Source organism: Oncorhynchus nerka, linkage group LG4 (genome assembly GCF_034236695.1).
Source record: "Oncorhynchus nerka isolate Pitt River linkage group LG4, Oner_Uvic_2.0, whole genome shotgun sequence".
Taxonomy (NCBI): domain Eukaryota; kingdom Metazoa; phylum Chordata; class Actinopteri; order Salmoniformes; family Salmonidae; genus Oncorhynchus; species Oncorhynchus nerka.
This window is the reverse complement of record NC_088399.1, coordinates 96,924,215-96,944,735: the sequence shown is the minus strand read 5'-3', so window position 1 is coordinate 96,944,735 and position 20,521 is coordinate 96,924,215. Positions and strand designations below refer to the sequence as shown.

At 46.5% G+C, this 20,521-nt stretch overlaps 1 long non-coding RNA gene and 1 pseudogene across 1 annotated transcript; both read right to left on the bottom strand.

Annotated features, from left to right (window-relative positions):
- Nucleotides 1-2,242: 2,242 nt before the first annotated feature.
- Nucleotides 2,243-17,657, bottom strand: LOC135571557 (tyrosine--tRNA ligase, cytoplasmic-like; annotated as a pseudogene).
- A 52-nt stretch (nucleotides 17,658-17,709) lies between these two features.
- LOC135571488 (uncharacterized) lies at nucleotides 17,710-19,238 on the bottom strand. The gene is made up of 3 exons (XR_010463862.1): nucleotides 19,131-19,238; nucleotides 18,452-18,520; nucleotides 17,710-17,854 (listed from the first exon to the last, which is right to left on the bottom strand). It is a non-coding gene; the product is annotated as an uncharacterized LOC135571488 (long non-coding RNA).
- Nucleotides 19,239-20,521: the final 1,283 nt, after the last annotated feature.

The following is a 20,521-nucleotide window of genomic DNA, read 5'->3' as shown; positions in this document are numbered from 1 at the left end:
ACTGGTTTAAATGATTTAAGTGATATAGAACTGGTTTAAATTATTTCAAATGATATACTAAGAACTGGGTTTAAATGATTTAGGCAGGATGATATAGAACTGTACACTTTTTAACCTTTCATCATTCAGGCAGGATGTAAATTCATCATTCACTTGGTTTAACCTTTCATCATTCAGGCAGGATGTAAATTCATACTAAGCAATACACTTGGTTTAACCTTTCATCATTCAGGCAGGATGTAAATTCATCACTTGGTTTAACCTTTCATCATTCAGGCAGGATGTAAATTCACCCTCCCCTTATACACTTGGTTTAACCTTTCATCATTCAGGCAGGATGTAAATTCATACTAAGCAACCCTCCCTTATACACTTGGTTTAACCTTTCATCATTCAGGCAGGATGTAAATTCATACTTCCCTTATACACTTGGTTTAACCTTTCATCATTCAGGCAGGATGTTAATTCATACTAAGCAACCCTCCCTTATACACTTGGTTTAACCTTTCATCATTCAGGCAGGATGTAAATTCATACTAAGCAACCCTCCCCTTATACACTTGGTTTAACCTTTCATCATTCAGGCAGGATGTAAATTCATACTAAACATACACTTGGTTTAACCTTTCATCATTCAGGCAGGATGTAAATACAACTTATACACTTGTTTAACCTTTCATCATTCAGGCAGGATGTAAATTCATACTAAGCAACCCTCCCTTATACACTTGGTTTAACCTTTCATCATTCAGGCAGGATGTAAATTCATACTAAGCAACCCTCCCCTTATACACTTGGTTTAACCTTTCATCATTCAGGCAGGATGTAAATTCATACTAAGCAACCTCCCCTTATACACTTGGTTTAACCTTTCATCATTCAGGCAGGATGTAAATTCATACTAAGCAACCCTCCCCTTATACACTTGGTTTAACCTTTCATCATTCAGGCAGGATGTTAATTCATACTTGGTTTAACCTTTCATCATTCAGGCAACCCTCTAAGCCCTTATACACTTGGTTTAACCTTTCATCATTCAGGCAGGATGTAAATTCATACTAAGCAACCCTCCCTTTCATCATTCAGGCAGGATGTAAATTCATACTAAGCAACCCTTTATACACTTGGTTTAACCTTTCATCATTCAGGCAGGATGTAAATTCATACTAAGCAACCCTCCCTTATACACTTGGTTTAACCTTTCATCATTCAGGCAGGATGTAAATTCATACTAAGCAACCCTCCCCTTATACACTTGGTTTAACCTTTCATCATTCAGGCAGGATGTAAATTCATACTAAGCAACCCTCCCCTTATACACTTGGTTTAACCTTTCATCATTCAGGCAGGATGTAAATTCATACTAAGCAACCCTCCACTTGGTTTAACCTTTCATCATTCAGGCAGGATGTAACCAACCCTCCCTTATACACTTGGTTTAACCTTCATCATTCAGGCAGGATGTAAATTCATACTAAGCAACCCTCCCCTTATACACTTGGTTTAACCTTTCATCATTCAGGCAGGATGTAAATTCATACTAAGCAACCCTCCCCTTATACACTTGGTTTAACCTTTCATCATTCAGGCAGGATGTAAATTCATACTAAGCAACCCTCCCTTATAACCTTTCATCATTCAGGCAGGATGTAAATTAACTAAGCAACCCTCCCTTATACACTTGGTTTAACCTTTCATCATTCAGGCAGGATGTAAATTCATACTAAGCAACCCTCCCTTATACACTTTTAACCTTTCATCATTCAGGCAGGATGTAAATTCATACTAAGCAACCCTCCCCTTATACACTTGGTTTAACCTTTCATCATTCAGGCAGGATGTAAATTCATACTAAGCAACAGGATGTTAATTCCTCCCCTTATACACTTGGTTTAACCTTTCATCATTCAGGCAGGATGTAAATTCATACTAAGCAACCCTCCCCTTATACACTTGGTTTAACCTTTCATCATTCAGGCAGGATGTAAATTCATACTAAGCAACCCTCCCCTTATACACTTGGTTTAACCTTTCATCATTCAGGCAGGATGTAAATTCATACTAAGCAACCCTCCCTTGGTTTAACCTCACATTCAGGCAATACACAAAAATACTCAAATGTGTTCAGATTTCAAACACATCTCACAACACATGGTTTTAACAGGCAGATCTTTTGCACGGTCTGGCCATGACTGGAGGTGACGTCTCAGTCCAGAGGACACTGCAGAGGGAAGACAACCACTGAATTCAACCGGTTTATTTCATTTTCCAGATGATGATGATGACATAAGAGTAATGGCAGCGTTTCCACAGGAAAGGACCGGTATAACCTGCCCGATTCAACCGTTATCACATCCCACTAGCATTCTCATACCAACGCAATAGATTTCTGCACTAAAGGATAGGTCCTAGGTGGATGATCTAAGACCTGGTTGGACAGTAGAGACTGTTGATGGCGTGCTGACGTGTCTCTCTCTAGGTTAATAGGTCACGACCAACGTCGTTCCGTATTTTCCTCAAAGAATTTCCCCAGAAACAATGCGGTTAAAAACAGAGGACACCAGACAGAGTTATCGACATTAACTTCTCAAGGATTACAGAGCCATACGATTACAGAAACATCAGGACACAGCAGAGAGATAGACGATAGTAAATAAGACCGTTTTTATTTAAACCCGGATCGATCGCCACGTTAGATTGATTGATCAAGATATTATTATTAATATGAATGATTAGTTCTCCGGGGCAGGAAGAGAGAGTGCCGTTGCCGTGGTGACGTGTGTTGATTGACAGTGTGTCCTCTTAGCTGATGTTGCCTCCTTTCAGTGTTTTACAGGTGATGTGTCCCAGTTTGGTCATCAGCTGTTTGTCCTGCCACTGGGCTACACACTGTCCTGACACCTTTAGGTCCACCTGGAGAGAGAGACAGACAGAACCCCTCAGTGTCCTGCCACTGGGCTACACACTGTCCTGACACCTTCAGGTCCACCTGGAGAGAGAGAGAGAAACCCACACTGTCCTGACACCTTCAGGTCCACCTGGAGAGAGAGAGAGAGAAACCCTCGGTGTCCTGACACCTTCAGGTCCACCTGGAGAGAGACAGAAACCCTCAGTGTCCTGCCACCTTCAGGTCCACCTGGAGACAGAGAGAGAGAAACCCTGTCCTGACACCTTCAGGTCCACCTGGAGAGAGACAGAAACCCTCAGTGTCCTGCCACTGGGCTACACACACCTGTCCTGGAGACCTTCCTGCCAGGTCCACACCTGGTCCACCTGAGAGAGACAGAAACCCTCAGTGTCCTGCCACTGGGCTACACACTGTCCTGACACCTTCAGGTCCACCTGGAGAGAGAGAGAGAAACCCTCAGTGTCCTGCCACTGGGCTACACACTGTCCTGACACCTTCAGGTCCACCTGGAGAGAGAGAGAGAAACCCTCGGTGTCCTGACACCTTCAGGTCCACCTGGAGAGAGACAGAAACCCTCAGTGTCCTGCCACTGGGCTACACACTGTCCTGACACCTTCAGGTCCACCTGGAGAGAGAGAGAGAAACCCTCAGTGTCCTGCCACTGGGCTACACACTGTCCTGACACCTTCAGGTCCACCTGGAGAGAGACAGAAACCCTCAGTGTCCTGCCACTGGGCTACACACTGTCCTGACACCTTCAGGTCCACCTGGAGAGAGAGACAGAAACCCTCAGTGTCCTGCCACTGGGCTACACACTGTCCTGACACCTTCAGGTCCACCTAGAGAGAGAGACAGAAACCCTCAGTGTCCTGCCACTGGGCTACACACTGTCCTGACACCTTCAGGTCCACCTGGAGAGAGACAGAGAGATACCTTCAGGTCCACCTGGAGAGAGACAGAAACCCTCAGTGTTCTGCCACTGGGCTACACACTGTCCTGACACCTTCAGGTCCACCTGGAGAGAGAGACAGAAACCCTCAGTGTCCTGACACCTTCAGGTCCACCTGGAGAGAGAGACAGAAACCCTCAGTGTCCTGCCACTGGGCTACACACTGTCCTGACACCTTCAGGTCCACCTGGAGAGAGAGAGAGAAACCCTCAGTGTCCTGCCACTGGGCTACACACTGTCCTGACACCTTCAGGTCCACCTGGAGAGAGAGACAGAAACCCTCAGTGTCCTGCCACTGGGCTACACACTGTCCTGACACCTTCAGAGAGAGACAGAAACCCTCAGTGTCCTGCCACTGGGCTACACACTGTCCTGACACCTTCAGGTCCACCTGGAGAGAGAGACACCTTCAGATCCACCTGGAGATACCTTCAGGTCCACCTGGAGAGAGAGAAACCCTTCAGTGTCCCACTGGGCTAGACACCTGTCCACCTGACACCTTCAGGTCCACCTGGAGAGAGAGAGAGACACCTTCAGGTCCACCTGGAGAGAGAGAGAGACACCTTCAGGTCCACCTGGAGAGAGAGAGAGACACCTTCAGGTCCACCTGGAGAGAGAGAGAGACACCTTCAGGTCCACCTGGAGAGAGAGAGAGAGACACCTTCAGGTCCACCTGGAGAGAGAGAGAGACACCTTCAGGTCCACCTGGAGAGGGAGAGAGACACCTTCAGATCCACCTGGAGAGAGAGAGAGACACCTTCAGGTCCACCTGGAGAGAGAGAGAGACACCTTCAGGTCCACCTGGAGAGAGAGAGAGAGAGAGAGAGAGACACCTTCAAGTCCACCTGGAGAGAGAGAGAGAGAGAGAGACACCTTCAAGTCCACCTGTAGAGAGAGACAGAAACCCTCAGTATCCTGATATCTTCAGGTCCACCTGGAGAGAGAGACACCTTCAGGTCCACCTGGAAAGAGAGAGAGAGACACCTTCAGGTCCACCTGGAGAGAGAGAGAGACACCTTCAGGTCCACCTGGAGAGAGAGAGAGAGACACCTTCAGGTCCACCTGAAAGAGAGAGACACCTTCAGGTCCACCTGGAAAGAGAGAGAGAGACACCTTCAGGTCCACCTGAAAAGAGAGAGAGACACATTCAGGTCCACCTGAAAAGAGAGAGAGAGACACATTCAGGTCCACCTGAAAAGAGAGAGAGAGACCCCTTCAGGTCCACCTGAAAAGAGAGAGAGAGACCCCTTCAGGTCCACCTGGAGAGAGAGAGACCCCTTCAGGTCCACCTGGAGAGAGAGAGACCCCTTCAGGTCCACCTGGAGAGAGAGACCCCTTCAGGTCCACCTGGAGAGAGAGAGAGAGACACCTTCAGGTCCACCTGGAGAGAGAGAGACCCCTTCAGGTCCACCTGGAGAGAGAGAGAAACATCTAATATACTCTGAAATGGACGTTCACTAGCAAGTAGCAAAATATAGCAGCGTTAGGCGTTGGAAACAACGGAACAAGTGGAACAGATCAGCGAAATGAACTGCAATTCTCTCCACCTAGCTGAAATAACATTCAGTCATTTATTGGTCTGTCATTTTAAGAGAAAACAGGCTAGGGGTCATTCAGACATACCTGTAGTTTCTCCCACAGCTTTTTCTTTGGGTTTAGTTTGTCGTCTGGCTTGCCCGTCTCGTACCCCTCAACGAACACCTGTTCCCCGGGTGACGACCCCTCAGGGGGGTCAAGAGGCTCCACTCTTCTGGGATCCCCCTCACTGGGTTAACAGCCAATCAGAGAGAAGAGAGTCAGGAAGTGATGGATGAGGAAATGGGTGGGCTGTGTCCGGTGACACACACAGAGAGACAGAAACAGAGAGAGAGAGAGAGAGGAGAGAGAGAGAGAGAGAGAGAGGAACAGAGAGAGAGAGAGAGAGAGAAGAGAGAGAGAGAAGAGAGAGAGAGAGAGAGGAACAGAGAGAGAGATGAAGAGAGATGAAGAGAAGAGAGAGAGAGAGAGAGAGAGAGAGAGAACAGAGAGAGAGAGAGATGAAGAGAGAGAGAGAGAAGAGAAGAGAGAGAGAGAGAGAGAAGAGAGGAGAGACCAACAGAGAGAGAGACAGACCAACAGAGAGAGAGACAGACCAACAGAGAGAGACCGAGAGACCGACAGAGAGACCGACAGAGAGAGATAGACCAACAGAGAGAGAGAGACCAACAGAGACCGACAGAGAGAGAGAGGAGAGACAGAAGCAGGGGGACAGGAGAAAAGACAAAGGAAGGAGGTACGTAGGAAGGCAGGAAGAGAGGAGGAGAACAGAAGGGAAAGACTCACATGGAGGCACAGAGCAGCATGGCTTGGGACTCCACCCCCCTCATCTTCTGGGGCTTCAGGTTGCATAGCAACACCACCAGCCTGTCCTGCAAGGCCTCCTGGGAAACGTAGGCCACCAGGCCGCTCACCACCGTCCTTGGCTCCGCCTCTCCGACGTCTATTTTCTCCAGGTACAGCGAATCAGCATCCGGATGCTGAGGGAGGCGAGGACAGGCAGAGAGAAAGACCAATCAGTGAAGAGAAGGAAAGGAAATTAGAGATGATTTGCTGAATCCCAAATCCCCCGAGCCTATTCTGATCAAAGATCGGATCTAAATCAGTCATTTCTCCTCGTCTTGCTCTCTGATAGGCTGGGGGGGGATTTCCACCATTTGGAATTCAGCATTTCTCTCAAAAAAGGGTCTTCCAAGTTTAAATAAGGATAAATAAACTAATGAATGAATGAATGAATGAATAAAATAAACTAATGAATGAATGAATAAACTAAATAAACTAATGAATGAATAAACTAATGAATGAATAAACTAATGAATGAATGAATGAATAAACTAATGAATGAATGAATGAATAAACTAATGAATGAATAATAAACTAATGAATGAATAAATAAACTAATGAATGAATGAATGAATAAACTAATGAATGAATAAACTAATGAATGAATGAATGAATAAACTAATGAATGAATGAATAAAATGAATGAATGAATGAATGAATGAATAAATGAATGAATGAATGAATAAACTAATGAATTAATGAATGAATTAATGAATGAATGAATAAAAACTAATGAATAAACTAATGAATGAATAAACTAATGAATGAATAAACTAATGAATGAATGAATGAATAAACTAATGAATGACTGAATGAATAAACTAATGAATGAATAAACTAATGAATGAATAAACTAATGAATGAATAAAAACTAATGAATGAATGAATTAATGAATGAATTAATGAATGAATAAAAACTAATGAATAAATAAAAACTAATGAATGAATAACTAATGAATGAAGAATAATGAATGAATGAATAAACTAATGAATGAATGAATGAATAAACTAATGAATGAATGAATAAACTAATGAATGAATGAATGAATAAACTAATGAATGAATGAATGAATAAACTAATGAATGAATGAATGAATACACTAACGAATAAACTAATGAATGAATGAATGAATAAACTAATGAATGAATGAATGAATAAACTCATGAATGAATGAATGAATGAATAAACTAATGAATGAATGAATACACTAATGAATGAATGAATACACGAATGAATGAACTAATGAATGAATGAATGAATAAACTAATGAATGAATGAATAAACTAATGAATGAATAAACTAATGAATGAATGAATGAATAAACTAATGAATGAATGAATGAATAAACTAATGAATGAATGAATGAATAAACTAATGAATGAATGAATGAATGAATAAAAACTAATGAATGAATGAATGAATAAACTAATGAATGAATGAATGAATAAACTAATGAATGAATGAATGAATAAACTAATGAATGAATAAACTAATGAATGAATGAATAAACTAATGAATGAATGAATGAATAAACTAATGAATGAATAAATAATGAATGAATAAACTAATGAATGAATGAATAAACTGAATGAATAAACTAATGAATGAATGAATGAATAAACTAATGAATGATGAATGAATGAATAAACTAATGAATGAATAAACTAATGAATGAATGAATGAATAAACTAATGAATGAATAAACTAATGAATGAATGAATGAATAAACTAATGAATGAATAAATGAATTAATGAATGAATGAATAAACTAAATGAATAAACTAATGACACTAATGAATGAATAAATAAACTAATGAATGAATGAATAAACTAATGAATGAATAAACTAATGAATGAATACACTAATGAATGAATGAATACACTAATGAATGAACTAATGAATGAATGAATAAACTAATGAATAAATGAATGAATGAATGAATAAACTAATGAATGAATGAATGAATAAACTTGAATAAACTAACTGATGACTTTGCCCAATGAATGAATGTCCAGTCTGAATGAGAATGAATGAACCAGCTGAATCCTCTTCTGCTAAACTTTGAATTCCCCTTCCCTGCTAAACTCTGACAGGGGGACACAATGAGACACACAGGGTCAAGGGTCAGGAGGAAATAAACAGTCTCCTAAGGTCTAATTTAATGAATTCCCTTCCCTGAATAAACTCTGAAGGGGGACACAGAGAATAACAGGGTCAAGGGTCAGGAGGAACAGTCTCCTATAGGTAAACTAATTTAGGAATCCCCTTCCCTGCTCCCTCTGAATAAACAGGGGGACACAGAGACATGACAGGGTCAAGGGTCAGAATGAATGAGGAAATTAGTCTCCTGAATGAATGAATAAACTAATGAATGAATGAATTCCCTTCTCCCACTGATGACTCTGCCCACAGGGGGACCAGTCTGGGTCAGGAAACAGCTCTCCTCTTCTCTACTTTAGGTTCCCTTCCCTGCTCCCTCTGACAGGGGGACACAGAGACACACAGGGTCAAGGGTCAGGAGGAACAGTCTCCTATAGGTCTACTTTAGGGTTCCCCTTCCCTGCTCCCTCTGACAGGGGGACACAGGGTCAAGGGTCAGGATGAACAGTCTCCTATAGGTCTACTTTAAGGTTCCCCTTCCCTGCTCCCTCTGAGAGGGGGACACAGAGACACACAGGGTCAAGGGTCAGGAGGAACAGTCTCCTATAGGTCTACTTTAGGGTTCCCCTTCCCTGCTCCCTCTGACAGGGGGACACAGGGTCAAGGGTCAGGATGAACAGTCTCCTATAGGTCTACTTTAAGGTTCCCCTTCCCTGCTCCCTCTGACAGGGGGACACAGAGACACACAAGGTCAAGGGTCAGGAGGAACAGTCTCCTATAGGTCTACTTTAGGGTTCCCCTTCCCTGCTCCCTCTGACAGGAGGACACAGGGTCAAGGGTCAGGGGTCAGGAGGAACAGTCTCCTATAGGTCTACTTTAGGAAGCCTTGAGGTATATGACGGTGAGAGTTGGTAACAGTGGGTTCTACTTACTGTTCTTTGACGGGTCTGGATAGGCCGTGTTGGAGAGTTTACGGAGCTCTGGAGACTCAAACTTCTTCCTGATTGGGTCGAGCAGCTTGTTAAGGGCCACCTCCACGCCCGCCTTCAGGTCACCAGGATGGATCAGCTAGACGGCAAGAGGTTAGAGGTCAAACCAATGCATGATGGGCCAACAACAGTGGTCATACAACATATACGTACGTACCTCTTCGCCAAATTCTTTCTCCACTTCATCAAAGTCTGTGTAGGTTTTGTCTCCTCCGAACTTGGGGTCTCTTTTGATGGAGAACTCTGAAAGAGACGCAACACAGACATGCTGACTCTAGTGGAACAGGAAGGACGACAGGGGGAGGAGGACAGGAGGGAGGAGGAGGACAGGGGGAGGAGGAGGACAGGGGGAGGAAGAGGACAAGAGAGAGGAGGAGGACAGGAGAGAGGAGGAGGACAGGGGAGGAGGAGGACAGGGGGAGGAGGAGGACAGGGGGAGGAGGAGGACAGGGGAGGAGGACAGGAGAGAGGAGGAGGACAGGAGAGAGGAGGAGGACAGGAGAGGGGGAGGAGGACAGGGGAGGAGGAGGACAGGAGAGAGGAGGAGGACAGGAGGGAGGAGGAGGACAGGGAGAGGAGGAGGACAGGGGAGGAGGACAGGAGAGAGGAGGAGGACAGGGGGAGGAGGAGGACAGGGGAGGAGGAGGACAGGGAGAGGAGGAGGACAGGAGAGGGGGAGGAGGACAGGAGAGAGGGAGGAGGACAGGAGGGAGGAGGAGGACAGGAGGGGGAGGAGGACAGGAGGGAGGAGGAGGACAGGAGGGAGGACGAGACAGGGGAGGAGGAGGACAGGGGAGGAGGAGGACAGGGGAGGAGGAGGAGGAGGAGACAGGGGGAGGAGGACAGGAGAGAGGGGGAGGAGGACAGGGGGAGGAGGAGGACGAGACAGGGGGAGAAGGAGGACAGGAGAGGAGGAGGACAGGGGAGGAGGAGGACAGGGGGAGGAGGACAGGAGAGAGGAGGAGGACAGGGGGAGGAGGAGGACAGGGGGGGAGGAGGACAGGGAGGGAGGAGGACAGGGAGAGGAGGAGGACAGGGGAGGAGGAGGACAGGAGAGAGGAGGAGGACAGGGGGAGGAGGAGGACGACGACAGGGGAGGAGGACAGGAGAGAGGAGGAGGACAGGGGAGGAGGAGGACAGGGGGAGGAGGAGGACGAGGAGACAGGGGGAGGAGGAGGACAGGAGAGAGGAGGAGGAAAGGAGGAGGACAGGGGGAGGAGGAGGACGACGACAGTGGGAGGAGGACAGGAGAGAGGAGGAGGACAGGGGGAGGAGGAGGACGAACAGGGGCAGGAGGACAAGAGAGAGGAGGACAGGGGGAGGAGGAGGAGGACAGGGGGAGGAGGAGGACAGGGGGGAGGAGGAGGACGGACAGGGGGAGGAGGACAGAGAGAGGAGGACAGGAGGGAGACGAGGACAGGGGGAGGAGGACAGGAGGGAGGAGGACAGGGGGAGGAGGAGGACGACGACAGGAGGGAGGAGGAGGACAGGGGAGGAGGAGGACAGGGGGAGGAGGAGGACGACGACAGGGGAGGAGGACAGGGGGAGGAGGAGGACGACGACAGGGGAGGAGGACAGGAGAGAGGAGGAGGACGGGGAGACAGGAGGAGGAGGAGGACAGGAGAGACATGCTGACTCTAGTGGTGCCTGGAACAGGAAGGACGACAGGGGAGGAGGACAGGAGAGAGGAGGAGGACAAGAGGGGGAGGGTCCAGGGGAGGGAGAGGAGGAGGACAGGGTTAAAGGAGAACCGAGGAGAGGACAGAACCGGAGAGACGAGGACAGAACAGGAGAGACGAGGACAGAACCGGAGAGACGAGGACAGAACCGGAGAGACGAGGACAGAACAGGAGAGACGAGGACAGAACAGGAGAGACGAGGACAGAACAGGAGAGGAGGAAGGACAGAACAGGAGAGAGGAGGAAGGGGACAGAACAGGAGAGACGAGGACAGAACAGGAGAGAGGAGGAAGGGGACAGAACAGGAGAGACGAGGACAGAACAGGAGAGACGAGGACAGAACAGGAGAGAGGAGGAAGAGAACAGAACAGGAGAGAGGAGGACAGAACAGGAGAGAGGAGGAAGGGGACAGAACATGAGAGACGAAGACAGAACAGGAGGGACGAGGAAGAGAACGAGGACAGAACAGAACAGGAGGGAGACAGAACAGGAGAGAGGAGGACAGAACAGGAGAGACGAGGACAGAACAGGAGAGACGAGGACAGAACAGGAGAGACGAGGACAGAACAGGAGAGACGAGGACAGAACAGGAGAGACGAGGACAGAACAGGAGAGACGAGGAAGCAGGGGAATTACTCACCTCCTACGAGTGGGAAGAGGACATGTTTAACAAACGAGAGGACTCCGTTGTTCTCAATGTTGCCCGGCTCACAGAAAGCCTTCTTCAGCTTCTTCTTCACCTCTTCCTTCCTGTCCAGGAGGTCAATCTTAGACTCCTACAAAGGTCAACAGGATACACACAGGGCCATGTTCATTATGAACCAACCGGGAAGAAAACAAACAAAAGGGTAAAGCCCCAGCTGAACTCGTCCAATAAGAAATGTTGATTTTCTGTTGCAAAATGCTTTGCTATTGTTTGTGGTAATAAATACAACCCACAGGCTGTGTTAGTTTTTGGATTGCTTAAAACAATATATTACCTCCAAAAGAAGAGGAAGGGATGGATGAATTAGAAACATTAATAAAGGATTGTGATTACTCACCTCCTCTGAAGAACTCATCTTAGCCCCAGTCAGTCCTGGTACCATTGGGTTCATCAGATGGGACCGCTTAGCATAACCCAGGGAGGGCAGGTACTGGAGGGAGGGGGAGAGAAAGAGTGAAAGAGATGGAGGGAGAGACAGAAAGAGAGACAGATCGAGGGAAGGAAGGAGGAGAGAGAGACAGATCGAGGGAAGGAGGATGGAGAGAGAGACAGATCGAGGGATGGAGGGAGAGAGAGAGATCGAGGGGATGGAGGGAGAGAGACAGATCGAGGGAAGGAAGGGATGGAGGGAGAGAGAGAGATCGAGGAAGGAAGGGTTGGAGGGAGAGAGATCGAGGGAAGGAAGGGATGGAGGAGGAGAGAGAGAGATCGAGGGAAGGAAGGGATGGAGTGATCGAGATGGAGGGAGATCGAAGGGATGGAGGGAGAGAGACAGATCGAAGGGGATGGAGGGAGAGAGACAGATCGAGGAAGGAGGGAGAGAGAGAGAGAGATCGAGGGAAGGAAGGAAGGGATGGAGGGAGGAAGAGAGAGATCGAGGGAAGGAAGGGATGGAGGGAGGGAGAGAGATCGAGGGAAGGAAGGGATGGAGGGAGGGAGAGAGATCGAGGGAAGGAAGGGATGGAGGGAGGGAGAGAGATCGAGAAGGAAGGGATGGAGGGAGGAGAGAGATCGAGGGAAGGAAGGGATGGAGGGAGGGAGAGAGATCGAGGGAAGGAAGGGATGGAGGGAGGAGAGATCGGGAGGGAGAGAAGATCGAGATGGAGGGAGAGAGAGGGATGGAAGGGAAGAGACAGATCGAGGGATGAGGGAGAGAGAGATCGAGGGATGGGAGGGAGGAGAGAGAGAGAGAGATCGAGGGAAGGAAGGGATGGAGGGAGGAGAGAGAGATCGAGGGAAGGAAGGGATGGAGGGAGAGAGAGAGATCGAGGGAAGGAAGGGATGGAGGGAGAGAGAGAGAGATCGAGGGAAGGAAGGGATGGAGGGAGAGAGAGAGAGATCGAGGGAAGGAAGGGATGGAGGGAGAGAGAGAAGGGAAGGAAGGGATGGAGAGAGAGAGAGATCGAGGGAAGGAAGGGATGGAGGGAGAGAGAGAGAGATGGAGGGAGGAGAGGGATGGAGGGAGAGAGAGAGAGATCGAGGGAAGGAAGGGATGGAGGGAGAGAGAGAAGAAGATGGAGGGAAGGAAGGAAGGAAGGGATGGAGAGAGAGAGATCGAGGGAAGGAAGGGATGGAGGGAGAGAGAGAGATCGAGGGAAGGAAGGGATGGAGGGAGAGAGAGAGGAAGGAAGGGATGGAGGGAAGGAAGGGATGGAGGGAGAGAGAGAGAGATCGAGGGAAGGAAGGGATGGAGGGAGAGAGAGAGAGAGAGGAAGGAAGGGATGGAGGGAGGAGAGAGAGAGAGATCGAGGGAAGGAAGGGATGGAGGGAGAGAGAGAGAGAGAGATCGAGGGAAGGAAGGGATGGAGGGAGAGAGAGAGAGAGATCGAGGGAAGGAAGGGATGGAGGGAGAGAGAGAGAGATCGAGGAAGGAAGGGATGGAGGGAGAGAGAGAGATCGAGGGAAGGAAGGGATGGAGGGAGAGAGAGAGAGATCGAGGGAAGGAAGGGATGGAGGGAGAGAGAGAGAGATCGAGGGAAGGAAGGGATGGAGGGAGAGAGAGAGAGATCGAGGGAAGGAAGGGATGGAGGGAGAGAGAGATCGAGGGAAGGAAGGGATGGAGGGAGAGAGAGAGAGATCGAGGGAAGGAAGGGATGGAGGGAGAGAGAGAGAGATCGAGGGAAGGAAGGATGGAGGGAGAGAGAGAGAGATCGAGGGAAGGAAGGGATGGAGGGAGAGAGACAGATCGAGGGAAGGAAGGGATGGAGGGAGAGAGACAGATCGAGGGAAGGAAGGGATGGAGGGAGAGAGGGAGAGATCGAGGGAAGGAAGGGATGGAGAGACAGAGACAGATCGAGGGAAGGAAGGGATGGAGGGAGAGAGAGAGATCGAGGGAAGGAAGGGATGGAGGGAGAGAGACAGATCGAGGGAAGGAAGGGATGGAGGGAGAGAGACAGATCGAGGGAAGGAAGGGATGGAGGGAGAGAGAGAGAGGGAAGGAAGGGATGAGGGAGAGAGAGATCGAGGGAAGGAAGGGATGGAGGGAGAGAGAGAGAGATCGAGGGAAGGAAGAGATGGAGGGAGAGAGAGAGAGATCGAGGGAAGGAAGGGATGGAGGGAGAGAGAGAGAGAGATCGAGGGAAGGAAGGGATGGAGGGAGAGAGAGAGAGAGATCGAGGGAAGGAAGGGATGGAGGGAGAGAGAGAGAGATCGAGGGAAGGAAGGGATGGAGGGAGAGAGAGAGAGATCGAGGGAAGGAAGGGATGGAGGGAGAGAGAGAGATCGAGGGAAGGAAGGGATGGAGGGAGAGAGAGAGATCGAGGGAAGGAAGGGATGGAGGAGAGAGAGAGATCGAGGGAAGGAAGGGATGGAGGAGAGAGAGAGAGATCGAGGAAGGAAGGGATGGAGGAGAGAGAGAGAGATCGAGGGGAAGGAAGGGATGGAGGGAGAGACTGAGAGATCAGGGAAGGAAGGGATGGAGGGAGAGAGATCCAGAGATCGAGGGAAGGAAGGGATGGAGAGAGAGAGAGAGATCGAGGGAAGGAAGGGATGGAGGGAGAGAGAGATCACTGGGAAGGAAGGGATGGAGGGATAACCAGTTATTACCTGGAAGGAAGGGATGGAGAGACAGAGACAGATCGAGGGAAGGAGGGAGATATTTTCAGAATTCATACATTATGCAAAACTTATTTCCCAGTTGACCAATGAATTAAGTGAATGTAAAAACAGCTTTCTCTACAAGAGGACAGTGCTGACAGTTAATGAAGAGGTCAGAAGGTTCAGGGCACCTTCTCAGCCAGGGTGAAGATCTTCCTCTGATCGACTCCTCCAAACTGGGCATCAACTTTCAGATACTCCTCATCCAGAGCCTAAAAGACAGACGGAGAAAATGGATTATAACCATGTTATTACCTGTAGTCCAGGGTAGAGCAGACCACTGAGTAGAGGGTGTTATAACCATGTTATTACCTGTAGTCCAGGGTAGAGCAGACCACTGAGTAGAGGGTGTTATAACCATGTTATTACCTGTAGTCCAGGGTAGAGCAGACCACTGAGGGTGTTATAACCATGTTATTACCTGTAGTCCAGGGTAGAGCAGACCACTGAGTAGAGGGTGTTATAACCATGTTATTACCTGTAGTCCAGGGTAGAGCAGACCACTGAGTAGAGGGTGTTATAACCATGTTATTACCTGTAGTCCAGGGTAGAGCAGACCACTGAGGGTGTTATAACCATGTTATTACCTGTAGTCCAGGGTAGAGCAGACCACTGAGTAGAGAGTGTTATAACCATGTTATTACCTGTAGTCCAGGGTAGAGCAGACCACTGAGTAGAGGGTGTTATAGACCATGTTATTACCTGTAGTCCAGGGTAGAGCAGACCACCGAGGGTGTTATAACCATGTTATTAAAGTAGTCCAGGAACTAGAGCAGACCACTGAGTAGAGGTGTTATAACCATGTTATTACCTGTAGTCCAGGGAAAATAGAGCAGACCACTGAGTAGAGGGTGTTATAACCATGTTATTACCTGTAGTCCAGGACGTAGAGCAGACCACTGAGTAGAGGGTGTTATAACCACGTTATTACCTGTAGTCCAGGGTAGAGCAGACCACTGAGGGTGTTATAACCACGTTATTACCTGTAGTCCAGGGTAGAGCAGACCACTGAGTAGAGGGTGGTCCACCTGTTTAACCACCTCGGCTCCAGCCTTCTTAGCATCATGTTCCGTTACCATGGACGACAGACGATACACGTCCAGAGTGTACTCTCTAAGGGAGAGAGACAGGCAGAGGGCATCAAACGTAGGTACATCAAACGAGCAACCGACTTTCACATCTAAACACTATGGACTGGTTTCCCTGACAAAGATTTGAGTCTAGTCCTGAACTAAAAATGCAAAATATAAAAAAAGATCAATTTTCTCTATAAAAATTTAAAAAGCATGTAACCATGACGTTAACATCATACTATTACAAAATATCACAAGACAGTGAAAATAGATGTTTGCATAATGGTCTTGTGAATGAATCAGTCCTTCTCTCCATATTCTTCAAAGTGCGTTGAAGACGATGAGAGCAGCTCCTCTAAAACCAGAGCAGCAACATCTTGTGTTCTTCTTCTTCTTCTTCTTCTCTTTCCCAGAAAGAGAAACTACTGAGCCTGACCACTAACCTGCTGAGTTGGAAGTCTGTCCCTTTGATGAACTTGAGTTTGTCCAGCGGCACCCGATACTCTCCAGCATGGCCTTGATCACCTGCTCGTAGTACTGGACCCTCAGCTCCAGCAGCTCCCAGCTAGGAGAGCCTTGCTGCAAACAGGATGGTCATGTTGTCCAGGCTAATGCAACCTTAGCTCGGTCTAACAAACAGGATGGTCAACCTGGGCTCGAGGGGGTAACTACCTAATGCAACCTTAGCAGACACTAACTAGCTAATGCAACTAGCAAAACTAGCTAACACTCTTAGCTAATGCAACCTTAGCTCGAGTTAACACTAACTAGCTAATGCAACCTTAGCTCGAGTTAACACTAACTAGCTAATGCAACCTTAGCTCGAGTTAACACTAACTAGCTAATGCAACCTTAGCTCGAGTTAACACTAACTAGCTAATGCAACCTTAGCTCGAGTTAACACTAACTAGCTAATGCAACCTTAGCTTAGCTCAACCTTAGAGTTAACACTAACTAGCTAATGCAACCTTAGCTCTAGCTAATGTTAACACTAACTACCTAATGCAACCTTAGCTCGAGTTAACACTAACTAGCTAATGCAACCTTAGCTCGAGTTAACACTAACTAGCTAATGCAACCTTAGCTCGAGTTAACACTAACTAGCTAATGCAACCTTAGCTCGAGTTAACACTAACTACCTAATGCAACCTTAGCTCGAGTTAACACTAACTACCTAATGCAACCTTAGCTCAACCTTAGAGTTAACACTAACTAGCTAATGCAACCTAGCTCGAGTTAACACTCTTTAGCTAATGCAACCTTAGCTCGAGTTAACACTAACTACCTAATGCAACCTTAGCTCGAGTTAACACTAAGTACCTAATGCAACCTTAGCTCGAGTTAACACTAACTAGCTAATGCAACCTTAGCTCGAGTTAACACTACTTTTAGCTAATGCAACCTTAGCTCGAGTTAACACTAACTAGCTAATGCAACCTAGCTCGAGTTAACACTCTTTAGCTAATGCAACCTTAGCTCGAGTTAACACTAACTACCTAATGCAACCTTAGCTCGAGTTAACACTAACTAGCTAATGCAACCTAGCTTGAGTTAACACTCTTTAGCTAATGCAACCTAGCTCGAGTTAACACTAACTAGCTAATGCAACCTAGCTCGAGTTAACACTCTTTAGCTAATGCAACATAGAAAAAAAAAGAATCACTTTGTTTAAATTGTATAATTTTTTTTTTTTTACAAATCGATACTTGGAGTCAAAGTATCGATGTAATATCGTCCAAAATTATAGTGCAATAAGAAACTAGCGATCCCCCCCATCAACAAAATAGGCTGGACAATAGTGAGGGAATCAAACACACAGATCTCACCTCACACCCTGCCTTGAGGAAGTCTGCAATCTTGGACATGGGGACGAAGTAGGCAACATGGGGTTTTCCTGTGGTGGCAGTTCCCCAGTACACCTTCAGTTCCCTCTCTGACAGGACCTGCTTTATCTTCTCTTCTCCAAGCACCTCCTGAAATAACACACAACATCAACCATTAGAGAGAGAACGAGAGAGAGAGAGAGAACGAAAGAGAAAGAACTCCCATATCTACTGGGTGAAATTCCACAGTGTGACATCACAGCAGCAAGATGTGTGACCTGTTGCCACGAGAAAAGGGCAACCAGTGAAGAACAAACACCATTGTAAATACAACCCATATTTACTTTCCCTTGTGTACTTTAACCATTTGTACATTGTTACAACACTGTATATATATATATGACATTTGTAATGTCTTTATTGTTTTGAAACTTATGTATGTGTAATGTTTACTGTTAATTGTTATTGTTTATTTCACTTTTGTTTGTTATCTCATTCACTTGCTTTGGCAATGTTAACACATGTTTCCCATGCCAATAAAGTCCCTTGAATTGAAATTGAATTGAGCGAGAGAGACAGAGAGAGAGACAGAGAGCGAGAGACAGAGCGAGAGAGAGGAGAGAGAGAGAGAGAGACAGAGCAGAGAGAGAGAGAGAGAGAGAGAGAGAGAGAGCGAGACAGAGAGAGAGAGAGAGAGAGACAGAGAGAGAGAGAGACAGAGAGAGACAGAGAGAGAGAGAGACTAACCTGAAGGTTCCTAGTGATGAGGTGAAGCTTCTCATCTGGGCTCAGCTGTTCTCCCATTGTGCCTCGCTCCTACACGAAGAGGAGAGAAAAGAACAGGAGGTGGTTGGCACAGTCACTGAGTATATGAGTCAGTGTAGTGTGTACATCCAAAATGGCGCTCCATTCCCTATATAGTGCACTCCTTTTGACCATGGCCCATAGGGAATATGGTGATGTTTGGGACGCAAGCCTGTGACTGCTTATGAGCTATCTAACGTTAGCTTGACGACACCTTTTTTTGACAGGTTGATAGCTGACCTAGCTATCAAGTTAGCAAAGTAAACAGTCATTTTGCAGGCTAGACATCTATCGTCTTTATCTAGCTAGCTAGATAAGTATATTTTTAGAGTAGTTTTGTATCAAGCAGAATTCAGTCACTGGTAGTGCTCGCCTGGCTAAATAACTAGTTAGTTAGCAACTTCAGTTAGTGATGCCAGTAACAACTGAGCTGGCTATTACTGACACGTTGAGAGTGATTGAACCATCCATGCTAAGCGCTAACTTAGCATTTGGCTAACCATTTGTACCGAACTGGTTGTCTAAAACACAATACTTGAGTTGTTGACACTTTGAAATCATATATAAACCGTCGTCTGGAGAAAAAAAAAGCATACTAGCTATAGACAATTCAATGTTTTACCTTAGAGTTAATGTCTTATCACTTGAGGTCGATGTATAAACCGAGTGGAACCTGTCAATGTGTTGCATCAGCGGCGAGTGGATATCTGGGATCGACTCCACCAGACAGCAAAGGAGAGCAATCGATTTCAGAGACATAGATCGACGCGTCAGCGCTTTTCCATCGCCACCAGGTGGCGTGTAAAAATGGTGCATTGGGTGCGTAAACAGAGCTCTGTTATATGGAGCTCGTAGGTCTTCTTAATAAATAACCTGTCCTGATTGATCTCCTCTACTCTAAAAACACAAGTCAGACGGAGGATGTCAGCTAATACCACCGTTACCACAGATAGAAGGAGACAGGTGTTTCACTGGACCTATAAAGGTGTATTCATGCTTCCCAGCCGAAACAGTTCGTTAAGAGTTTGTGCATATATTATGGTGACATCTTGTGATGTTTTGGACTTTGGTCGTGATTGGGAGTCCCATAGGGTGCCGCACAATTGGCCCAGCGTCGTCCGGGTGTGGCAGTAGTTGTAAATAGGAATTTGTTCTTAATTGACTTGCCTAGGTATATAAAGGTTACACGTAGCTCGTACATGACTCTGCCCCCTCTTGCTATTTTTGCCCTCTATGGCTCGCACCCCTCTCCAGAGGTAGGACCAAGTCATTGTTTAACAAGACACAAATAAGTCTCAAGTATTAGCACTCAAGTCCCAAGTCAAGACAGGCAAGTCTGAGTCAAGTCTCAAGTCAAGATCGTCAAGTATCAAGTCAAGTCTCAAGTCCTAACTTTTGAGTTTCGAGTCCTAAACAAGTCACAATGTGCTCTTCACCAAATGTAATACCATTTCATATTTTAAACAAGAGTACAAATATATTACATTTAACGCAAATCATGAATGCTTTAAAAAATCTCTAGATATTTATTACTTTCCAAATAAACATATTTCCATGGAAATACAGGTGGCCATGAAAATGGTGCATTGAGGATCGTAAACAGAGCTCTGTTATATGGAGGCTCGTAGGCACAAGTTTCTTATTGCACTATAATTTTGGATTATTCATTTGATTTTGACTCCAAGTATCAGTTTTGTAAAAAAAATTATTTTCAAAGTGATTCTTTTTTTTCTATGTTGCATTAGCTAGTTAGTGTTAACTGGTCTAGGTTGCAAGCTAGTTAGTGTTAACTGGCTAGGATTAGCTAGTTAGGTTAACTGGCTAGGTTGCATTAGCTAGTTAGTGTTAACTGGCTAAGGATTAGCTAGTTAGGTTAACTGGTCTAGGTTGCATTAGCTAGTTAGTGTTAACTGGTCTAAGGTTACATTAGCTGTTAGTGTTAACTGGCTAAGGAAGCAGTTAGGTTAACTGGTCTAAGGTTGCATTAGGTAGTTAGTGTTAACTGGTCTAGGA